The 23,850-nt window shown below is 35.6% G+C and overlaps 1 non-coding gene across 1 annotated transcript; it reads left to right on the top strand.

The window, feature by feature from the left end:
- The first annotated feature begins 12,479 nt into the window (after positions 1–12,479).
- On the top strand, positions 12,480–15,628 carry LOC111206990. Its single transcript, XR_007324884.1, has 4 exons — positions 12,480–13,392; positions 13,474–14,285; positions 14,385–15,177; positions 15,282–15,628. It is a non-coding gene; the product is annotated as an uncharacterized LOC111206990 (transcript).
- The last annotated feature ends 8,222 nt before the right edge of the window (positions 15,629–23,850 follow it).

Raw genomic sequence — 23,850 nt, 5'->3', positions numbered from 1 at the left:
CTCGTACCGCATGTACCAACGACCGTGCTGATGACCTCTCTACCTTGTTCGATCCGATCATGGACTTTTCCTTTGAAAATTTCTCTAAGGCAAGGATCCTTAAGCTATCAGAAGACTTGGGCTTTGTTGGAACGCAACTTGTCCGATCAGAACGTCCCGCGGCACTTGCTGATTGTCCCGCCTATGTGCTGATCCTTACCGCTTTGGACTTAGCCGGTTCGGATGCATCTGGACAGAAGCCGAACGGTCACTTTGACTAGCTTTTTCTCTTTATTTCCGTGTATTAACTAGATCTAGATCTAGATCTAGTTTTCTATTTAATTCCTAGATCTACAAAACTCTATAAGTATGAAACTCTTTCATTTTAATAGAGGAAGAAATCGATTTTGTCTAAAGTTTGAGTTAAACTCTTTGTTCTTCGTTTAGAACTTGTTCTTAGTTTCTTGGTGAGTCATATCCAAGTAAACACCTCTCTAAATCGTTGGTCTTGTGAGTCATATCAAGCAACGGTTCGAGATTCTTCTTTTGGTGGACTTGTGAGTCATATCAAGCACCATCTGAAGTCGGGAATATCGAAGGCCATTCCGCAACCTTCGTGCGACCCTTCAATCCATCCAGTTCTCCATCTAGAGTTCATATCCAAATCTGATCCATTCGAGTGAGCCGATCTTAGGGTTCTTCAATTGGACACGGCTCCCTTGGATTCATCTGGATCTATATTAGTTTTATTTGTATCAGGATATCTCATCTCACTGCTCCTCTTTAGTACCTTGTCATTCTCAATCACTGTTAGGCAAGAGATCAGGTCATTGTGAGTGGTAGAACCTCTTTCTATGTAGATATGTTTTGACAACAAATCTTCTGGATGGAATGTGGAGTATGTCTTGAATAGACAATCAATATCTGTTACCTATTTTCCACATAATCTCAGTTGGTACACGATTCTGGTCAAAGCAAAATGGTACTCGGCCACAGACCTAAAGTCTTGGTATCTGAGACTCATCCAATCGTGTCTGACCTTTGGTAATAACACAATAGTGTATCTGGATTTTAATTCTGTCCAAAGGTCACGAGGATTCTCAATATGTAGATACTGATTTGTCAGTTCTTTAGTGAGATGATGGCGCATTATTGTAATGGCTCTTAACTTTTCACTTTCAATTTCATCATTTCCTTCAATGATACATTTCCTGAGTCCTCTAGACTTCAGGGCAATTGAAGTGTTCATTTCTCATTCTTGATAATTATCTCCAGAGAGATTTAGAATGACATAATCCATGGGTTCAAATCTCGGCATCTGAAATCATAAATCAATTCATGATTTAGAATTCTTGCAACCAATTTAAATAATCAGTGCATATGATTTCATAAGTCTATTTATGATGCTTAAGCCACACGGCTTTGCAATGTGATGCTTAGGTCATACAACGATATTAGTGATACAACGATCTTTAAGGATCGGATCATGATGCAATCCGGTTTATATAACCATCCGGATACTATGCCACACGGTCACTTTGATATTCACTAAGCTACACGGCTTTTAATCAATCAAGGGCACAAGGCCGCAAGTGTGGGCAATGCATTAGGCTACACGGCCATATACAAAACGAGATCTAGATGCATTCAATCCTATTTCTTAGTTGTATATCTATTAGGTTTTAGAATTAAATAATCTAGCAACCTAACTCTCATTCAATATGTAAATTCTTTAAATCAATCTTTCAAGCTTTAAGTAATGAGAGATTTAAGGTTTCAAGGCCTTTAGAAATATCAATCAAGATTAAGGGTTTCAAGGCCATTAGGAATTTTAAAATTCGAGATTAGGGTTTTAGTTTAAACAAGATTCAGATTCAAGTTTTTAAAACAATCCTAATCATAGCTCTAGGCGATCAATCAAATACTCAAGTTTCAAATCAAAATTAAAAACCAATTTTCCAAAATTAGGGTTTTAGGGGATTTCAAAAACTTTGATCTTTGATCAAGGGGGTTTGATTTGAGATTCAAAAACCTTTAAGGTTCTGATTTTAATTGATCAATGGATCAATCTCGTTTTTAGGTTTAGATCGAACTTATAGAGCTTTGATTTACTCATAGGGGATTGATCTATTTAACCTATGGCTTTTAGTTTTAGGGATTTTCTTTTAGGGTTTCAATCTTTACAAAACAACCAAATTCGATTCTTGTTTTCAGGTTTCGAATTACCTTTATTTTGTAGGGTTGAACCGGACCACCAAAGTCAGATGAACCTCTAGTTGCACACGGACACGAGCTGGCTCATTATCGGGTCGCAAGCTGGGACGGGACGCGAGCTGTCTGGAACGGTCTTGCGTCTGGTCACGGATGTGTGCTGAGGTAGTTGGACGCGATCGGGACGCGTCTTCTTCTTATCTAGTTCGCAAGCTGCTGCCTTTACAAGCGGCTGATCTGAATTGCGAGCTGGCTGTGATGCGAACGTGGGCTGGCTCTGTTGTGAACAGGAAGCAATATGAGAAGAACCGTGAGCTGGTCAAGCTTGAGATCGTCGGTTCATGGTCAGTATATGGATCGCGAACAGCTTTGTGTTTGAGATCTTTGCACCAACTCCTCTCAGCTCATGAAATAAAAACAAGGAGTATTAGATTACATGAACACCATAATCTGAACAAGATATCATCAAAAAACTAAGGTATGATAAACTTATCTTTTACAGGATTTGAATTTGGTTAGAAAATCTTGTTGGTTCGGATTAGGGTTCCAAAAGACCAAGACGGCGCTGTGTATTGTTTCTACAAGTGAGGACGCGTCTGAGATCTGATCGATGAACGGTTTTCGCTGATGGATTTGTCTCGTCAGGAGCTTCAATTTTATATGTGGGTCGTCGTCTGGTTCCTCAGGGTTTGAGAGATATATCGATTTTAAGTTGCGCCTGATTTAGGGTTTATGTGTGACGGATTTTAGGTTAGGGTTAGGGGTTTTTCTTTCTCAGGGTTTTGGAGTCTATCGTACTGATAACGTGTTGTAATTAGAGAGTTTAGAGTCTGAATATTTCTGTGTGTTTTTATTAATGATCAAGGGGGTTCCTTTATATAAGGATTACAAGATGAAGATAAATGGAAAGTCCAAAACCTAAATACACTAGGATTAAGAAAACTACTAATACATAATAATGGAAAGATTACATCTAATAGGAAAAGGAAAGAGTTTCTTTTTCTCCAAGCTTTGTGACTGCCTCTCTCTCTCCTGAAGTCGGCTCTCTCTCTTCTCTCTCTAGGCTTCGGCCATCTCTCCATCTTCTAGGTATTGGACCGGTCTCGATACGGCCCTGGTTAATGGCAATCCACTCCATGATTTATAACAATTAAGGATTTGTGGTGAATTAAACATTTTTAACGTGTTATCGGCTACAGCTTTGATCACTTCAAATAAAGATGGTCTAAATAGATCGTTTAAGCCGGACCTAGGCTTTTCAAGGCCACAAGCCCAAACAAAAAAATGGCTGGAAAAAAAGACTTTGCACACAACAGTATTCGAACCGAGGTCTTCCTAAAAATCTCTAGTACATGATGACCACTAGAATATAAACAGTTTTGATAGAAAAAAGCGGCCGGTTAATAACTTAATGAAATAGGGGCCGGAAGCATGGGCTTCTTTCGTTTGGGCCCAGGGCCGGCTCTGCGTTTAACCAAATGCCTGATACTAATGTGTGACAGTTTTTTAGTAGGTAGATGGATGTTCAGTTCAGTCTCAGCATCATTCTGGGCAAAAGTATTATCAATAAAACAGAATCTGTCAATAAACTTCAAATTTTCATTCATTAAAATGTAGACAAACAAAAATACCAAGGACATGCTCCAGTGCGAGAAATAGTTCAACTTATTGATAATGCAAAAACTTAAATAGCAGAGAATGCAACAAAGGTGTGAGCCAGTTCAGAGTCCCAATCAAACCGGGTGTTAACACGGTAACATGTGGCTCTATTGGATCATTGGCGGGCATGTTTTGTCCTTCAGCTGTCACAGTAACACTGTAACCGCTTATGTCCAGGCCATTCGTCTTCAAAGCCGGTGTAGTTCTTTTCAAGGCCAGCTGACTGAAAATAAGTTGTAGACAATCTTATTATACAATGATCAAGAACTATATACATACCTGATGTGAGCTAACAAAGATAGCAAATCCATTGATCTGATAATTGTAGTTATAAAGCTTTATATATTTTTCTCCTTTTAATGTTTTTCAGAAAAGAATTATGAGTTTAACCAGTAGATGGTGGTCGTTTTGACCTCCCACCTCCCATGACGTTTCCTTGAATCAGTTCTATAAGAAAACTAAAATGAAAGTCAATACAATAAGGGTTTAACTCACAGAGAATCTAGTGAAACATAAAGAAATAGTTTTTCAGTACCTTGGTTGTAATTTTGGTTTGAATTTAGAAGTGTGGCATGGCCATGCTTAGCTCTCTGGTGTCTATGTGTAACTTGTTTAAGCTCTTCCCCTCATATAAATGAACAAACGGAGGTTGTTTAAGTGTGACAATGTAGACAGCAGTATCATCATCGTCCACACACTACAAGAAAACAGCGACATACCGAGGGAAAAAATCGTCGGTATGTCGTCGGAATAACGTTATTCCGACGACATACCGACGAAACAAGTCTTCAGAAATAATTCCTCGGAAATTCATTTTTCCTCGGAAATCCCTCAGAAATTTCCGACGGAATTCCGAGGAAACGAATTTCCGAGGAAACTCCGAGGACCACCAGTTCGTCGGAAAGCTCCTCGGAATATACCGAGGGAGAACTTCCTCGAGATATTTCGATGGACTTTCCGATGGTCCAATCCTCGGAAGTTCCGACGAAATGTTCCTCGGAATTTTCATAGGGAATTTCCGAGGAACGGAGCCCTCGGAAAATTTCGAGGAATGAGTCCCTCGGTATATTCCGAGGAAGAAGTCCCTCGGTATATTCCGAGGAAATGTTCCTCGGAAATTTCCGAGGGTTCATTTCCTCGGAATTTCAAAAAATAATAATTTTTTTTACAAAATTAAAATTTTTGAAATTTAAATTCGAAAATATAAATTTAAAATTAAAATTGAAAACATATTAGATAATATTCAAAGTTGTACAAATAAAAATAAAACATTCCAAGTTTTTGAAAAAAAAAAACTACGGGTCTTGCACGTTCGGAAACACCTCGTTCGGGTACATCCTCTGCATCATCTCCATCATTTGCTGGTTCAGCCTCCTCTGTGCCTCATAGCACGCCTGTTGAGCCGCCATCTGGGTCTCCAACAAAGATATGCGATCATCCTTGTCCTTCAACTGAGCCGTAAGTACTTCTGGATCAACAAAGGGCGGTGGTGCAGAAGAAGGAGGAACCGACCGGGTGCGACGATCCAAAACGACCAAACGTCTCTTCTTCTTTGGAACCGACTGAAATAGAAAATAACCAAATTTAAATCAAGAAATAAATGAATTGAACTTTAAAAAAAGAACTTACGGATTCAACGATTTCGTTGATTCGAAACCGGGACAAGTTAGCCGAAGCCGTCGAATCGTCATCCTCGGTTTGAAGCTGAGACACTTCGTCTTGCACCTGAGTTTGGACCAGGGTGACCACTTCCCTCACAAGACCGTCATCAATCTGGCCGGTCTTCTTGTTGGTATACGCCCTCTTCATTAGGGCGAGATCATCAACCGGCTCGCCATCATTTTCTTCCGCCTTGAAAAAAACATAAATTAAAGAAACATTAGAAATTAGAAGAAATGCACAAAAAATAAAATTTCAAAACTTAAATAATTGAAGAAAAAGCGGCTGAACTTACCTTGCGATCCTCCAGAGAGGCAATAGATTGAGCACCCAAGTTATGCTTGAAGACGCCCTTCCCTTTACGGTCGCTCCTGCGGTTGGTGGAGTTGGTGGAAGAAGTTTCTTTTGTCTCTTCCTTATCCCAATGCACACACAACTCCGTCCAGACCGTGTTGTTTATCGACTTTGGGACCTTTTAATAATAAAAAAAGAAAATAGTTTAATAAATTAAAAATAGTTTAATAAATTAAAAAAATTGTTTAATAAATTAAAAACAACCTTGTTGATTTCCCACTTCTTCTTCCACTCGTGGATCTGCTTCCCATAGTTGTCCATAACTTTATGGACGAAGTGGTGATACATAAAGAGCGTCTCATCGGAATTCCAGTTGAATTCATGCTTAAAAAAAACACAATTAGTAGAAAATTTATATTAAAGACTAAAAATATAAGTAAAAAATTAGAATACTTACCGCAAACTGACGAAACCACAGATGCTGCTTATCGGTAGGGAAGTCAGTGAAAGTCGGATGTCCCTTGTCGAGGGCCGAGTACATCATACGGTTGATCCATGCGATGATCCCGTTCCCGGATCGGTTGAACCTAATAAAACGAACAAACGCTTAATAATGAATCAAATTTTAATGAAAAAAATATATATGTTTAATTACCATGTTTGACCCCTTCCATGTAGATACGGAGTGAGATAGGGAAGATGGTCACGACCGGGCTGTCAAACCAACTCCGCAACACTCATTACTAGGACCCGGAGGAGCAGGAGCGGGTGCAGCATCGGGAGCGAGAGGAGCAGGAGCGGGTGCAGCAGAGGGAGATGTATGGTAGGAGCTGTGGGGCGAAGAGGAATCCTGAAAATGGCTAGAATCCCGAGACTGGCTCCCCGTACCACCACGACCACGACGCTGTCGAGGCCGGGTCTGATCATCATTAGACCTGTAAATTAAAAAAAAATATTTAATAAATATAGAAATTATAAATTTTTTTTTAAATCCCAAATAATAGTTTTTAATCACAAAAAAAGTTCTATAGATATTAAAAATGTTTAATAAATATATAAAAATAGTTCTAATAAACAAAAAATAGATTTAATAAATAAAAAATAGTTTAATAATTACAAAAAATAGTTTTAATAATATTAAAAATGTTTAATAAATATAGAAATTTATATTATATATATTTATATTTTTTTTTAAATCCCAAATAATAGTTTTTAATCACAAAAAAAGTTTTATAGATATTAAAAATGTTTAATGAATATATAAAAATAGTTCTAATAAACAAAAAATAGTTTTAATAAATAAAAAATAGTTTAATAATTACAAAAAATAGTTTTAATAATATTAAAAATGTTTAATAAATATAGAAACTAATATTTTATATATATATATATATATTTTTTTTAAACAAAATCCCAAATAATAGTTTTTAATCACCAAAAAAGTTTTATAGATATTAAAAATGTTTTGTAAAATCCAAAAAATCGAATTTATATACAAAAAACGTTTTGTAAAATCCAAAAAATCGATTTTATAAATACAAAAATAATAAAAAATTTATAAAAAAAATCTAAATCAATTCAACAAAACAAATTATTCAACCAAATCACAATTCTAAACCTATTATACAACCAAATCACAATCCTAACCAATCACCCTAACAAAAATCTATCAAATCTGCACAAAAACCTAACAAATAGAACCTAAAAGAGTGGGATAAGGTCCTTACATGATTTGTGTAGGTTTAGAGAGGATTCGCCGGAGATATCGTCGGGAGAGAAGGGGGAGATCGCCGAAGAGGAGGGATAGGAGCCGGAGAGGAAGAAGAGAGAAATGGGGAAGAAGTGTTTCGTCGTTATAAAATCTAGGGTCCGACGGATAGTTTCCGTCGAAATTTCCTCGGTATTTCAATTTCAATTTTCGCGAAATATTTCGCGGCTGGTTTGCCCGGTTAAATGAAAATATTCCGAGGAAATTCCGACGGACACTTAAATATCCGTCGGAATTTCCTCGGATATTTCATTAATTCGAGGAAAAAGAATATCTTATGCATGTATTTCTGTTGGTTTATATTGTTCCTCGGAATTTCCTCGGAATATTCCGAGGAACACATGTTTGGGGTTTCAAAACATCAATTTTTTTTGCCCTATATCATTTCTTATACAAATGCAATGCATACCATTGAGGAATCTTTGTATAGATGATCATAAACTATGAAATAACAAAATTTCAAAACGAATTGTAAGTATTCTCTTTACCGTTCATTAAAGTGTATAAGTGTTTCTCTTATGTTGTGGGGATTTCGTTCATACAATCGGAAAAGTGTTTATTATAGGGTAAGGAACAAATTTTTGACTTCATAATCAGTCTAAGACACTTAATAAGGGTTATATAAGTGTTTTTCAAACCGTAAAACGTTGTTTTCGGTTTAAAAACCCTACTTCCTCGGAATATTCCGAGGGAATTCCGAGGAAACCCTTATCTTCCTCGGAATTCCGAGGAAACCCTTATCTTCCTCGGAATTCCGTCGGAATATTTCGAGGAAATTCCGAGGAAAAAGACTCTATAATCAAATCCCTAAATCGACAAGGTCTATTCCGAGGAAATTCCGAGGAAGATAAGGTCTATTCCGAGGAAATCCCACTCGGTATTTCTATTAAAAAAAAAAAGTCGATGCTAGTCTGTTTCCGAGTCATCATCACAAAATGAATCTGAATATGGATCTTGGTGAAACTCTCCAATCACTGGTTCATCCTCTACGTGAACGACGGCTTCCTCTCCGAAGTCGGTTAAATCGACTACAAGGCCAACTCCAGCTAAATCTTCTGCTGCACTTAAGTTGCCGGATGTGCTTGGTTGTAGTGGGTCTTCCAGCTCAGAACTTCCCTGAACTCGGCCTCTTGGGTTGAGTCTTGTAACAGTAACCCGTGGATCATCTCTGTTCCTTACCTGGGGGTACTTGATATAACAAACCTGTAACATTTAAAAAATTATTAGTAAAATTATAAATTAATACACATGATGATGAATCATTCTGAATAATTAACATTTAATTACCTGATCGGCCTGATAAGCAAGAATGAAAGGATCATAATATTGCAGCTTTCGCCTCAAGTTTACTGATGTAACACCAAATGCATCTGTTCTCACACCTCGATCTAGAGTGTTGTCGTGCCAATCACAATAGAAAACAGTACAGCGCAATCCAAACATGCCCAAATACTTGATTTCCAAAATCTCATGTATGTGTCCGTAGTATACATTATCTCCTGATGCAGAACAAACGCCAGCATCATAAGTCGTACTCGAACGTCTCCTCTTCTGAGTTGTGAATGCATATCCTCGAGTACAAAATCTCGGATATGACTTCACAACAAAGTTGGTCCAACGACCATCTCGCGTATCCAATCGTCAAATGTTTCACCTCTGGCCAAACCAGCAGACACTTATTAATAACACATATATATGTTATATCAATAAATGTGAATTAGTATAAATATGTGATAAATGATATTTTAATTTGTTTAAAGCACTCACATAAGTAAACATCCATCCAGAAAATTCTCTCTGCTTCATTTCTTCTAGTTCGTCCTCTGTGGTGTATCTATATTCGAACCGCTTTTCTACCATGAAAATCATGTACATATGATGACAATAATGTAATTAATTAAGATTTAAATTTCAACTTATTAAAATAAAAATTTGTAAGCTAATTTATTTACCTCTCATATTGAAGAACATCTTCGCAGTTGGTGAGCAAATATGTTTGCAAATTATTGCGCTTCTGCTCAGTAAGTCGACGGTCCTTTGGTTTTCCGCTAAGTTGTCCAACGTCTGTGAAAATGTCTGGAACCGTAACATGATATGTTGCCCGTTCGCCTCTATCATCATGCCGAGCAGGTCTTCTGTTTTTGGTCTGAACTTCTGCTGGAAATTAGTACTCGACAAAGTTTGAAGTTTCTTCATTGATCATCTGTGCGACTATAGAACCTTCCACCCTACTTAAATTTTTCACCATCTTCTTCAAATGAAACATATACCGCTCATACAGATACATCCATCTATACTGCACAGGACCACCAAGTTCCAATTCTCTTGCTAGGTGAATAACAAGATGCTCCATAACATCAAGGAAATATCTTCTCAAGGTTGCACTGAATCACGGCTATGTTAGTTTTCAAATTTTCAATACCTTCAAGAATCACTGATCTCGTGCATAAATCGCGGAAGAAACCACTTATCCCTGCAATTGCTTCATGAACATTTCGTGGTAATAGTTCCTTGAAGGCAAACGGAAGGAGGCGCTGCATCATTACATGGCAATCGTGGCTTTTCAAACCAGAAAACTTTCCTTCCTTTCTGTCGATACAGTTACGCAAATTAGATGCGTAACCGTCTGGAAATTCCACATCGTTTGAAATCCAATCAAAGAACGCATCTTTTCCCTCTGCATCAAGTCGGTATATGGGAAAAGGAGCCCTACCATTCTCATCAACATGAAGTTCTGAACGAGCACATATATCGATTAAATCCAGTCTTGACTTCAAACTATCCTTTGTTTTACCTTGAACATTAAGGATCGTGTTCATGAGATTGTCAAAAAAGTTCTTCTCAATATGCATGACATCTAAATTATGCATTAGCAGATGATCCTCCCAGTATGGCAGATCCCAGAAAATACTTTTTTTGTGCCAGTTATGTAGGTCTCCAACAGCATCTACCGGAAAACGCTCATGTCCACCGACGTCTGGCGTTTTTTCTGCACCAAAATCTCTTAGTTGTGTCTTCAAATCTTTCCCACAAATTTTTGGAGGTGGACTATCAAACACCCTCTTGTTCTTCGTAAACAAATTCCTACTCATACGATATGGATGATCAGGTGGTAGGAATCTCCTGTGACAGTCAAACCAACACGTTTTCCTTCCGTGTTTTAGTTGGAAAGCATCAGTGTTATCTTGACAATATGGACATGATAGCCTTCCATGCGTTGTCCATCCAGATAACATACCATATGCTGGAAAATCACTTATTGTCCACATTAGTACTGCCCGCATTTGAAAGTTTTCTTTACACGAAACATCGTATGTTTCAGCACCTTGAGCCCATAGTTGTTGCAACTCATATATTAGTGGCTGAAGAAACACATCAAGTGATCTCTTAGGATGCTCTGGTCCGGGAACGAGAATCGAGAGAAACAAAAACTCTCGTCGCAAGCACAAGTTTGGGGGTAGGTTGTATGGTGTAAGAATGACTGGCCATAGAGAATATTGTCTTCCACTCTTGCCAAACGGGCTGAAACCATCAGTACATGCACCAAGGTAGACATTTCTTCTCTCATACGCAAAGTCGGGATACTTTGATTGGAAATGCTTCCACGCTTTTGCATCTGAAGGATGTCTGATCTCACCATCTGTTGAGTGCTCCGCATGCCATCTCATTGGTTGCGATGTGCGTTCAGACAGATACAACCTCTGCAACCTTTCCGTCAAAGGCAAATACCACATCCTTTTATATGGCACTGGAACTTTTCCACTCGTATCTTTATAACGAGGCTTTCCATAAAATTTGTATGTAACCCGCTGTTCATCCGCCCTCCAATAAATCATGCAATTGTCGCTGCATACATCTATTACCTGATACGATAAACCAAGACCAGCTACGAGTTTCTGAACCTCGTAGTATGAACTAGGAGCTACATTATCCTCGGGTAGAATACCTTTTACAAAATCAGCAATCGCATCCACACAGTCTTCAGCCAAATTATAATCTGTTTTAATGCCCATCAATCTTGTAGCAGATGATAAAGCTGAATGACCATCTCTGCAACCTTCATACAATGGTTGCTTTCCAGCATCCAACATATCATAAAATCTCCTAGCTTGTGCATTGGGTAAATCTTCCCCTCTAAAATGATCATTTACCATCTGCTCAGTACCTACACCATAATCTACATCCGTTCTAATTGGTTCTTCTAATCTAACTGCTGGCTGAGGTTCGCTAGTACTACCATGTTCATAATCAGTTTCCCCATGATGATACCAAATTTTGTAACTTCGTGTAAACCCACTCAAAAATAGATGAGTCCAAACATCCCACTCTTTAATAACCTTTCTATTTTTACAATTAGAGCAAGGACATCTTAACATACATGTTTTTGCTTCCGGTTGTCGGTGAACTAACCCCATTAATTCGGTTATACCTCGTTGGTATTCTTCCATAAGCAATCTCGTGTTCGGATCCAAATGAGGTCGATCGATCCAAGAACGAAAATAATTTGAAGAAGACATGTTTTTTATGAATCAAATTCGTGTGTAAAGAGAGTAAGAGGGAGAATGAAGATATGGAGTGAATGAAGAGGAAGAGGGGTGCTTGTATTTATAGTTGAAATCCTGCCGACAGACCGAGAAAATTCCGACGGAATACCGACGGCAACGGCTCTTTCCTCGGAATTTCCTCGGAATTTTTAAAATCCCCCAACGGCACTCTAACGGCTATAATATATCCTCGGAATTCATCGGTTTTTTCCGAGGAATACATTTTTCCTCGGTATTCCATAAGAATATTCCGACGGATTGATATTTCCTCGGAATTCCGTCGGTATATTCCGAGGAAATTTCGAGGAAACCAAATTTTGTGTTTTCTCGGAATATCCTCGGAAATTCCTCGGGATATTCCGAGGATTTCATTTTCCGTCGTAATGTCCGTCAGAATACCGTTGTTTTCTTGTAGTGACATAAGAGTCTAGGTTTTCGGATTCAGTTCTTAAATGCCAAAATTTTATATTTAATATATAAACAAAATTTTAAACCCTCCAAGATTCACAAGAATTTCAATATTTTATTTCCCTTCACATCTTTGTAATTGGAAGCAAGAATTTGGAAGCTAACAATAGGAAGTTCTCTTATGATGAAATCTTCAGTTAGTTTCAGAATGAATTGTCTCGGTGGCATTGGTTGGGCTAGTTTTTGTTCTTCTTGTCTCCTCCATCTCTGTCGTTACCATTAAACAACAGAGGAGAGACATGTATGACTTTAAATTTGGAACAACAAAGGCTGTTTACCTTTTACAAACTCTGCCCAGCTTAGTTCTGACTTTGGTGTTTGTTTGTGTTTAGACATGGCTATCAAGAAAATGATTACAAAACTAGCGGTAGGAGTTTCTGAGAACCGCTTTTCTGAATCAAGCTTCTAGAGATTGTCTCTTGTAAGATGTAGTAAATGTTTTGGTTGAAGGTAGTCCTGCATCAGAGGGATCATTTTGTTATATCAGCTGCTCCAGGTGGTCCTGCAAATAATGCGCACCCGGCAATGTTATCTTTGGGAATTTATAACACAACCACAACCACAGAAACTCTCACCATAATATGATACTGCACACAGATGTTGCAGTGAGCCACATATCCACTTTTCTTCCTTCATTTACCTCAAAGAAATGAGGATGCTTTTAAAGCTTTGGTTAAAGAGGGGGCGTATTCTCTTCCCAGCACCTGCATTGCTTACTGGCTTCAGTGAAGTCAAGATTACGTGAGCTTCCTGGCTCTGGGAGTAATTCACCAAAGATTGCTAACAACATTCTGTCAAAAAATGCTTTTGGTATGCATTCTTTTGACGTTATCTTCAAAATTTGCCTACGTTCTGGTTCCAACCTCTCAGTGTCGAACACTTTTGTTGTAGCTGCGGTCAAAGAAGCAATTGAGACCTTGAGAGGCAACAATGTAAAATGCAGCTGTCTTGGATTTTCGAGCCAACAGGTGATATGATTATATAACCACAGAAGTGCTTTTCTTTTTGTTCTTGAACACTTGAGAGTTTTCTTTTGCTGCAGTGGCGGTTCTTTCCCACAAGGAATTGAGATTGCTAAGTTTTTGGTAAAACCTCAAATTCATTGAAAGAGTTGGTCATCTCCCAGTTGTCCGGTTAATTCAATCTACGATGGTAGACTAGTGACCATAGATATTACGTTCTAAGAGCTGCAGATACCTATACTATATTGTGTTTTCTACTATTCGTAGATCTAAAAATAAAATTGTGTTCCCTAATATTTAGTCAACCAAAATATTTTTCGTATGATTTTTTTTTCTTGTTTATATACATTTTGTATAGTTTTTCATATTTTCTTGACCTTTTAAAATAATTAATATGGATTTTATTTTAGTTGGCCATGGTTATCTGTGTCCAAAATGAACAAAAAAGAGATTTATATGGACTTATTTTTCTGTTCGGTTTTGGCCATTTTTTTAATAGTTTTGGGTATAATAAATAGTATGGGCCGGACTAGGGGTTGAAGATTATAAAGCTTGCCTTAAGCCCAAATTACGGGCATATATATATATACAGGGGCGAAGCCAGGTTACCCACTATAGGGGTCTGTGCATCCATAATATTTATTTATAATGTAGTATTCATATAAAAAAACATAAAAATTCAGTTAGAACAGGTGGAAAAGTGGTGTTGTGCACCCATACCAGACTCCAGTTCGAAAAGTGGTACTACATTCATGTCACCGTCTCTCCACTGTGTATATATATCAAGCATCTAATCAGATGGTTATTGATGAATTGTTTTTTTTGGGGGGCCCGACACAGCACAACTAGGCAGCTCGGATCATTTTCAAAAGAAGAAATTGCTCCTAATGATCAAGTCCAAAGCCAAATCCCCCACCTAAGTCAGCAGGAAGAAGAGGAAGATGTTGTTTAACTTAAAACTTGCTTTGCTTTATCTGGAATTGAAAACCTTGTTTTATGTTATATGTGTGGTTTGGAGAAATCTTTGTCATGATAATATCCATGTGGCTTTTAATTGAACTACTTTTTTTTCAACGTGGATGCATTACATAATTTATCTTCTACTCTATCTTTTCACAAGATAGAATATTAGGGTTGCTGACAGGCTGGACCGAATACCTCATATTTATTTACCTATCCAATCAAATTCTCCAAGAATTTCAATATTTTAGTTCCCATCACACAATAGGAAGTTCTGTTATGATGAAATCTTCAGTTAGTGAGAGATTTTGAATTTGGAACAACAAAGGCTTTAAACCTTTTACAAACTCTGCTCATCAGCTTTTACTTCTGACTCGTGTGTTTGAAGATGGAGTAAATGTCTAGAGATGATCATCAAAGGCATCATTTTCTTATATCAGCTGCTCCAGCACAACGGCAGAAACTCTCACCATAAAATGATACTGCTCCACTTTCATCCTTCATTTACCTCTAAAGAAATGAGGATGCTTTTTCATGCATTGCTTACGTTTTATCTTCTTTCATCAGGTCACTCCTACTATGTTAAGTTCAGGAGATAGTGAATTTCTGTGAATGCAGTGAAGTCAAGATTACGTGAACATCCTGGATCTGGGAGTAATTCACCAAAGAATGGGTATATCAACTATCAAGCTAACAACATTGTGTCAAAAATGCTTCTGCTATGCATTTGTCTACGTTCTCGTTCCAACCTCTCAGTGTCGAACACTTTTGTTGTAGCTGAGGTCAAAGAAGCAATTGAGACCTTGAGAGGCAATTACGATACCAAAAATCACCATGAGCAAGCACATCTGCAACCCATCTTTCACCTTTGATTTTCTCAGATCGCAGAGACTAACGTTGTCTCTCAGGGTCAAAGCTTTAAATCAGAGAGCCGGTTTACAGATTAGGCTCTGCTTGGTATGAACTTTTGGCTTTAGAACTTTAAAGTAGTAGAGACTTTTTTGCTCCCAAAAAAGTAACTTCAAAACTTTAAATTTGAAGTTATAAAGAGTAAAACTCTATAATTGAAGTTTCACTACTCATCATATTTTTATTTGCATTTTAGTTCATACAACAACACATCACATTTATGATTCATAAATATTTTTTTTTGTTTATTGTTTTAAACCATATCTCATAAATATATAAATTTTGTTTACATAATTTAAATTTTACACATAAAATTAAATAAAACTTTAAAATAAGACTTAAAATATTTTAAACTTGATTTAGACAACAATAATATACAAAATAAACTTAACAAAAAAGCTTTTAAAAAGTACATGAATACATAATTATTACACAAATTTAAATATTACAACAACACTAATAGTTAGGTAAGTTTGATCCGGAACCTTCAAAATTTTCAAATATTTTCTAATTTTTTTTGTTTAACTGAAGATGGTTATTGTTGTTTTGTTGTTTTTGATGTCTTTTTTCATACAATTTTTTCTTGTTTATATCGAATATATTCACGAGTATTAATATCATCGATAAAAATTATCCTTTTAACAATATCATATGTTTTTCTTTTACTTTCTTGTTCTGATCTAATGTATCTACAAGAATTAATATCACTCGATTTCAACAATTTTTAGCTTGTAATCTACAAAGTAAAAATGAGGAGAGCCCTTTTTACTTCGAAATGCACTAATATGGTACAACTAATAAAATTATATTTTGTGTATAGTACAACTATTTTTTTTCAATTTCGTAGTCCAAGTACAACTATGTTCAAGCCGGTACAACTACATGTTAATATGTTCATTTAGTTGTACCAGTTTATGAGTTGTACCGACTTGAACGTAGTTGTACTTGGACTATGAAATTGAAAAAAAATAGTTGTACCATACACAAAATATAATTTTATTAGTTGTACCATTTATTTACGTGTCCATACTATGTCACAAATGTTATTTATCATATATTTTGTATAAAGACGCTCAACGGGCATTTCCAACCCACTCTATTTTCTACACCAAAATCTATTATAGAGAAAAAATTTCTCCAACCCCACTCTATATCCAACTCTAAAATAGTGTAACTCTATTTCTTACTATATATTTGGAGTAACTCTATTTCTTACTCTATTATAGAGTGAAACTTTTTTATTTATAATTTAGTCCTTTTATTTTTTAATCTTTTCATTTTGTAACTATTTATGTAATTTAATTATGCAAACATTACATAATTCTCTTCAAAACAATATACAAACGTTTGAAACTTATTATTATTAGCCAAAGAAAAAGCATTAAAATTAAAAATAATTTTATAAAATTAGCCAAAGAAAACATATGCTAAAATTAGAAATAAGCAACATAACATAAAATTAAAATCATAGATAATTGTGATTTAATATTCTAGTAAATTGCCTCAGGTCCACCAAGATTGTTAAAGTATTATCCAAATGAGGTAGGCGAAGGAGTAGCTTCTTGTTCATGTTGTTTACCACGTCTTTTTTGTAAAATTCGTGTCCGTTCATCTTAAAAATATGCACGAACTTCTGGATCTTGCACTGAATTCAAATCACAAAATGAATATTTGTTTTCTTCCTCCAGCTCATTCAAAGAATAATTCTTCTTTTGAATCTTCAAGTGGTATTCTCGTTGTGCTCTTGTCTTCTTTAGTTGTTCCAAAAATTCAGTATTTCTTTCTTTTAAGATATTGATAACTGATGTTGTTTATCACCAAGTTATAGATTGTTCAACGATTACTTTTCGGAGACGTCGGTGTACAATGATGTTATGTTTCGTAGGAGATATCGTATGTCCCGTCTTATATTCCTTCGTATAATCGAAGCCGTTGAAAGTTATGATAAACTACTTCACACAAAAAAAGGAATGCAGCGGGCATGGTTGGATTATCGTCTTTGAAAAAAGTAACGGCCGCATTTTGATGTTAGCATATGGTCTTCCTGCTAATTTGGTCGATTTAGAAAAATCAAAAATAAAAAAGCTCATTTTTGCTTCGAAATTTGTTAATTGATCATTCGTGGGAAAGATACACTAATGGTGATGTTTAAGTTAAATGTATTAAGTTTTAATATAATGTAATGTAATTTTTAAGATAATAAATGTTTGATATAAATATATAATTTATAATAACTTTGTGAAAATAAAATATAAGGGATCAATTTGTAAATTTTGTAAGTAAAAGGTATTAGTCATAAAATAAAAAAGAAAATATTTAAGAAAATTCTTTTTAGAGTTAAATATAGAGTAAACCATTGGAGAGAAATCCTACTATATTTTAGAGTTACTTTATATTAGAGTAAAAACTACTCTAAAATAGAGTAAACCATTAGAGATGGTCTTAAGTCAGAGACTATGAACCAAAAATTGATTTCTCACTTCACTACTTTACCACTTACATCGTAAAATTCACAAGGTAAGTATGAGTCATTTGCAGTTCGCCCTAGAGACGCTCCTAGACACGATTCCCGAAGCAGCGCCGCAAGCAAACTTTCTCGACGCCGGTAAGGCCTCTGGCCGCCGGCGTCGGGTCCTCCACTCCGTCACTTGCTCCGATCTGGTTTCTCCTTGCTCTATCGCCGTCTTCAACATCTGGGTCTGTGTCTTCGCCGTCTCCTACGGCTCTGTCTCGCCGGCGTCTCTCACAATCGTCCCTCCGACTCCTCTCCAGGTCGTCGTCTCTCCTACGCATTCCAATTCTGGTTATATCGTCACTCCCCTCTCCAACCAAATTCCTGAGCCTCTTCTACTCCGTCTCTCCCCCTCGCCGGATCTAGACAGCGGTCAACAAGCCTCCTCTCCACAGAACCGCCTCGTCAATTCATCAACTCCAAATCTCGAACACTGGTTCAAGAATCTTAACCGAGGGTTTCAAATAGACAGATCTCTTGATTTGGTCCTTCATTTTGTTGTATTGGGGCTACGTCTCAGCCTAGGGTTTGTTGAGAAATATGAATCCCGGTAAGGTAATATCGGAATTCAGATGCTCCGCTTGACCCCAGCTCCCGCCCCCTCTTGGAATATCGTCAAGAACATCTACTTACCTCACGCCTCCTCCGTCTACTTCACTGTCGCCTTAACTGCCGCCGCCATCCATCCTACCGGTATTATCACTACTACCCCGCTCACTGCAACCTCCTCTCCTGCTCCTCTCGACGCCACCACCTCTCTCGCCTCTTTCACCGTCTCGTTTATCCCTCTCCTCGTCGCCAGATATACTGTGCAAGAATGTGGACTCGCTAGATTTACTCGTCACTACGTCACCATTGCGTTTCCAACACACTACGCAGTCTCAAGCATCGACGGTTCTTCACAGAGTTGGCTCTATGATCTTCTCAGCCTTTTCCTCTTCGCCGGAACTACTGTGCAAGAGTGTGGACGCGCCAGATTTTCTCGCTACTATCTCACCGCTGCGCCTCTATCACATTACGCCGTCTCAAACATCGACTATGCGACCTTCAGATCGGAGCTGTTACACAGAGACCCAACCATCCCAAAGCTTTTTGTCTCTTATCCGATGTTTGCTCACACACGTTCTGGTTGAACGAGTGCGATGACTGTATGCTTAGGTCTCCTTCGGCTACAACTTGTTAGGCTCGACACGGTAATGTTGAGTTCCGAGGTTTGGACCCAACTAAACCTTCAGCTCTGTCATCAAACTTCATCCTAAGTGCCTCTTTGGAGGTAAAGTTAGAGCTTGAGATTCACCTAGTCTCTTCGGTAAGCCTTGTTGGATTTAAAGCTGATTATGCTTGTTTCAACGCCAAATCAAGTCGTATAGGACTCCGTACTCTCAGTGTTGTCCATAGTTCTGGAGCTTCTCACCTAAAGTTCTTGCTATTCAACATTCCGACTTCTTCTAATAGGTGTTTCAACGTCGTTTTCGACTATCAATTGTTCTTGAGAACAATCGCCATGGGAACAAAAGTGGAGCTGCCTTTTGGGTTTCTTCATTTCGCTGAGCATGACTCGCCCCGAAATGGTTTTATCTTTAGTTGTTTTGTAATGTTTTCTAGTTTCGTTCTACCGTCGAGCATGGCTCCGGGATCTTCTGCTTCAGTTGTAAACATTGATGCTCATTGAGCCTTTTATAATATAAGTTGTGTTACAAAAAAAAAAGTATGAGTCATTTTTGCGTGAACTAAAGTCTAATTAATTTTGATTTCCTCAGGTTTTATGTGCTTCATAAGGACTCAGAGAAGATATCAAGCGAGCAGATTCTTTGACAAGTATGTGCTTTTCAAACTTGTTTGTTATTTAGTTAATACAATTTTATGAAAATCACATGAATGTGACACATACATGAAGTGAAGGCTATAGTTTCGTTTGTGTGGGTATGTGCTTCATAAGGATTTTCAGGTATATTCTTTTCCTTATTTTCTCTCTTTTAAATTGGTATTATTACATTTATTATAATTTACAAACTACGTTAAGTGATATATGTAAAGCAGTAAAGGTAATGAAATTAGAAAGGAAGATCTTAGCTCCGTTTATAACTAAAAATGTTTTATTAAGCTGTCTTGACAACATTTCTCTCATTTATCTAGCATCCTTAGAGGTTCTAGAAACTGATTGCTTACATATCTGTTGATGAACAAGTAGATTCTTTTAACTAGTGGAACAGTATATTGTGCGTTTATAGGGTTTGGTAATCTATATTAATTATCTTTAGTTTGGTGCTTGTATGTATTATAAGGTCTCCTTTTTTATGAAATAAATGTATCTTGGAGTCTCTTGTAGATCAATGTAGGTGAGAAACTTCTGCAGATTGTGGTAGTAGTTTCTTTGAACTTTTAACGTTTCTGTGTTTTATGTCATGCTCACCCTCCTTGATCATTATAAACACTGTTAGAATCTATGTAGTTTGGTGCTTGTATGTATTATAATGTCTCTTATTTTGTGATGGAGTCTTGTAGATCAACATAGGTGAGAGACTTTAGCATGTTGTTGTAGTAGGATTTCTAATCTTGATGAATGTTTCTGTTTTTTTTTTTGTTATGCTCTTAGCCGGTGTTATTTGGTGCTTGCGTGTATTTTAAGATCTCTCTGTTATGAAATGGATATATATTTTAGAGTCTATTGTTGATCAACATTGGTGAGACTCGTGAAAACTGTGATAGTGATTTCATTGAATGTTGAATGTGTATGTTTTGTGTTGTGCTCCTCCTAACCTTCAGTAATCACTGTTAGTAATCTTTATGTTGATTACAAAAATATTTATTAAAATTTTAGTTCGATCGGTGCTTGCATGTATTATAGTGATCACTGTTAGTAATCTTTATGTTGATTACAAAAATATTTATTAAATTTTCGTTCGATCGGTGCTTGTAAGTATTATAGTGTCTTTTTTTATGAAATAGATGGTATATTGGAGTCTCTTGTAAATCAACATATGTAACGCTCGTGAAAACTGCGATAGTAATTTCTTGAATGTTGAATGTGTATGTTTTGTGTTGTGCTCCTCCTAAACTTCCGTGATCACTGTTAGTAATCTTTATATTGATTACAAAATATATATTAATTTTTAGTCAGATCGGTGCTTGTATGTATTATAGTGTCTGTTATTTGTTTATGAAATAGACTTAAATTGGAGTGTCTTGTAAATCAACGTAGGCGAGACGCTTCCGCAGATTGTGGTCGTAGTTATCTTGAATCTTTAGTGTTTATGCTATGCTCCTAACCCTCTTTGATCAATGTAAACATGTGAAATGACACCTTCTGGTATATGCTTTCTTGACTTATTTTCTCTTATAAATTGATACTATTACAAATAAAAATTGATAAAGTAAGTTAAGTGAAAAAAAAAAAAAAGTTAAGTGGTATACACGTAAAAAAGTCAATAAATTAGAAACGAAGATCTCAGCTCCATTTATAGTTGAAAATGTTCTATTAAGGTGTATTGGCAACATTTCTCTCAGTCGTTTAGCAACTTTGTAAGATTCTAGAAACTGATTGCTACGATAATCATTGATGAACAGGCAGAGGCGGACCTACGTTGACAAATAGGGTTGCAGCTGACACAAGTTAAAAAATAAGTAAGAACATGTTTCACATGTATGGTTGAAGAATAGGTAGTTCATTTGGTTAACTATCCCATCATTTAACATTCATTTTCAATGGTTCGAAGTACCCGAAGCATATGTTCTTTTTATTTTCCTCAACTATTGTTATACTGGGCCAAGGCCCACATTATCTGACAATCATAATAATTGATCCTGGATCCGCCACCGTGAACAGGTAGATTTAATATATACTAGATTTTGACCCGCACGCTCGTGCGGGTGTATTTTTTAAAAAAAATATAATGCTATTTTCTTTTTATGTCACTATTTAGAGTTGGGCAAAAAACTCGAATTCAAAGAATCAAACCGATCACAATCCGAATAAGTAGTACTAAATCTGAACCGGAATTGATTAAATATCTGAATTATTCAAAATTTTGGTATTTGAAGAACTGGAACCTAATCCAATCCGAACCGAAATATTTTGGGTATCCAAAATAGATTTATATACTTATATATATTAATTATTTTCAGATTTAATATATATAAAAACATCTAGAATATATATGATACTGTTAAGTTCACATAAATGCTTGAAAATATATACAAATAGTTAAATGTAAATATCTTAAATATTTAAAAAAATACTAAAAACTCAAAAAATACTTAAATAATTATTAATTATCTATCCAAATATTTAAACCAAACTTATTTAAATTGGTTATCCAAATCCGAACAAAATCCTCAAAGATCTGAACTGAATACGAAATCCCAAAAAGACCCGAGAACGAACCCGAACGCCCACCCCTAATCACTATTATATATCCTATATATGTCATCATAGGTTACAAAATATGTGTTATCATATAATTAATTGTATTTTATACGTACCATCAAATAAGTTTTCTTATAATTAATAATATTTTATACGTACAATCATATAAATAATCACATATATTATATTTTAAAATTTAATGTGAAATATAAAAACCATAATTTAAGTTGGTGTTTGAAGTTGAACTTTGTATTGTATTTTTATTATATATATTGAAAATATTTTTATAATAGTTATTGGAAAATATGTTAGTAAAAATCAAATTTTGAATATATATATATATATATTTTTTTTTATATAAATTAATTTTAAATTATTATTTTGATTTGAATATATATATCAAGTAACATAGACCCATTACTTTTTAATATAATGGACTTCCAATTTTTTTAGTAGCATAAGCCCATTTTTTTTTTTAACTTAGTGCTAACCATGTTTCTAAATAGTACTATTTTTTTAGCTACTATTCATATTGCCAAACAATCCCAATGTGTGCTTCAACTTCAACTTTAATGTTAGCAGGCGCGCGGGTGTATATTTTGAAAAATATGTTGATATTTGTTTTTCATGTAATTATTAGGGTTTTACAAAATGAATCCAAGGAACAGAATCGATACCGATATGAAAATATAGTACCAAACCCGAACATAAATTGATTAAATATTCAAATTATTTAAAAAATTTTGTTATTTAGAAAACCAAATCTGATCCGAACCGAAGTATTCGGGTACCCGAATTTATCTAAAAATAGATTTATATACTTATATATATATTAATTATTTTTAGATTTAACGTATATAAAACATTAAGAATGATACTTTTAAATTGGTTTAAATACTTGAATATATATATATATATATAGTCAAAAGTAAATATCTGCAATAGTTAAAGTATATTCAAATCACCAAAAATACTTAAAATAATTATTGATTTCGTATCCAAAATTTTAAATCAAGCCAATTGATATGTTAAGCTTAGGTATTCTGACATATGTTATTCAAATTTATAGGTAATATATTATTTTATTTATAGATTTTGAGAAATTTAAAATAGATAATGATTTAAAACTTTAAAAATAATTTAAATGGGTTATCCAAAAGCGAATCAAACCCGCAAAGATCCGTATCAAACTCAAACCAAAATTTAGAAACATCCTAACAGGGCTTAAATCTTTGACCCTGAAAACCCTAAACACAAACCGATCAGAACCAAACCCGTATTGGTGCCCGAAATCCCATCCCTATTCATTATTATATATCGTATACTGTCATCATATAATTAATCGTATTTTATACGTACCATCATATAAGTAATCATATAATTAATAGTATTTTATATGTACCATCATATAAATAATTACATATATCTATCTTATTAAAACTTAATATGAAATATAAAAACCATAATTTGAGTTGGTATTTCAAATTGGACTTTGTATTGTATTTTTATTATATATATTGACAACATTTTTTTATAATGGTTATTGAAAAATAGTTTAG

This window comes from Brassica napus, chromosome C6 (genome assembly GCF_020379485.1).
Source record: "Brassica napus cultivar Da-Ae chromosome C6, Da-Ae, whole genome shotgun sequence".
Classification (NCBI taxonomy): Eukaryota; Viridiplantae; Streptophyta; class Magnoliopsida; order Brassicales; family Brassicaceae; genus Brassica; species Brassica napus.
This window is presented reverse-complemented; position numbering and strand designations above follow the sequence as displayed.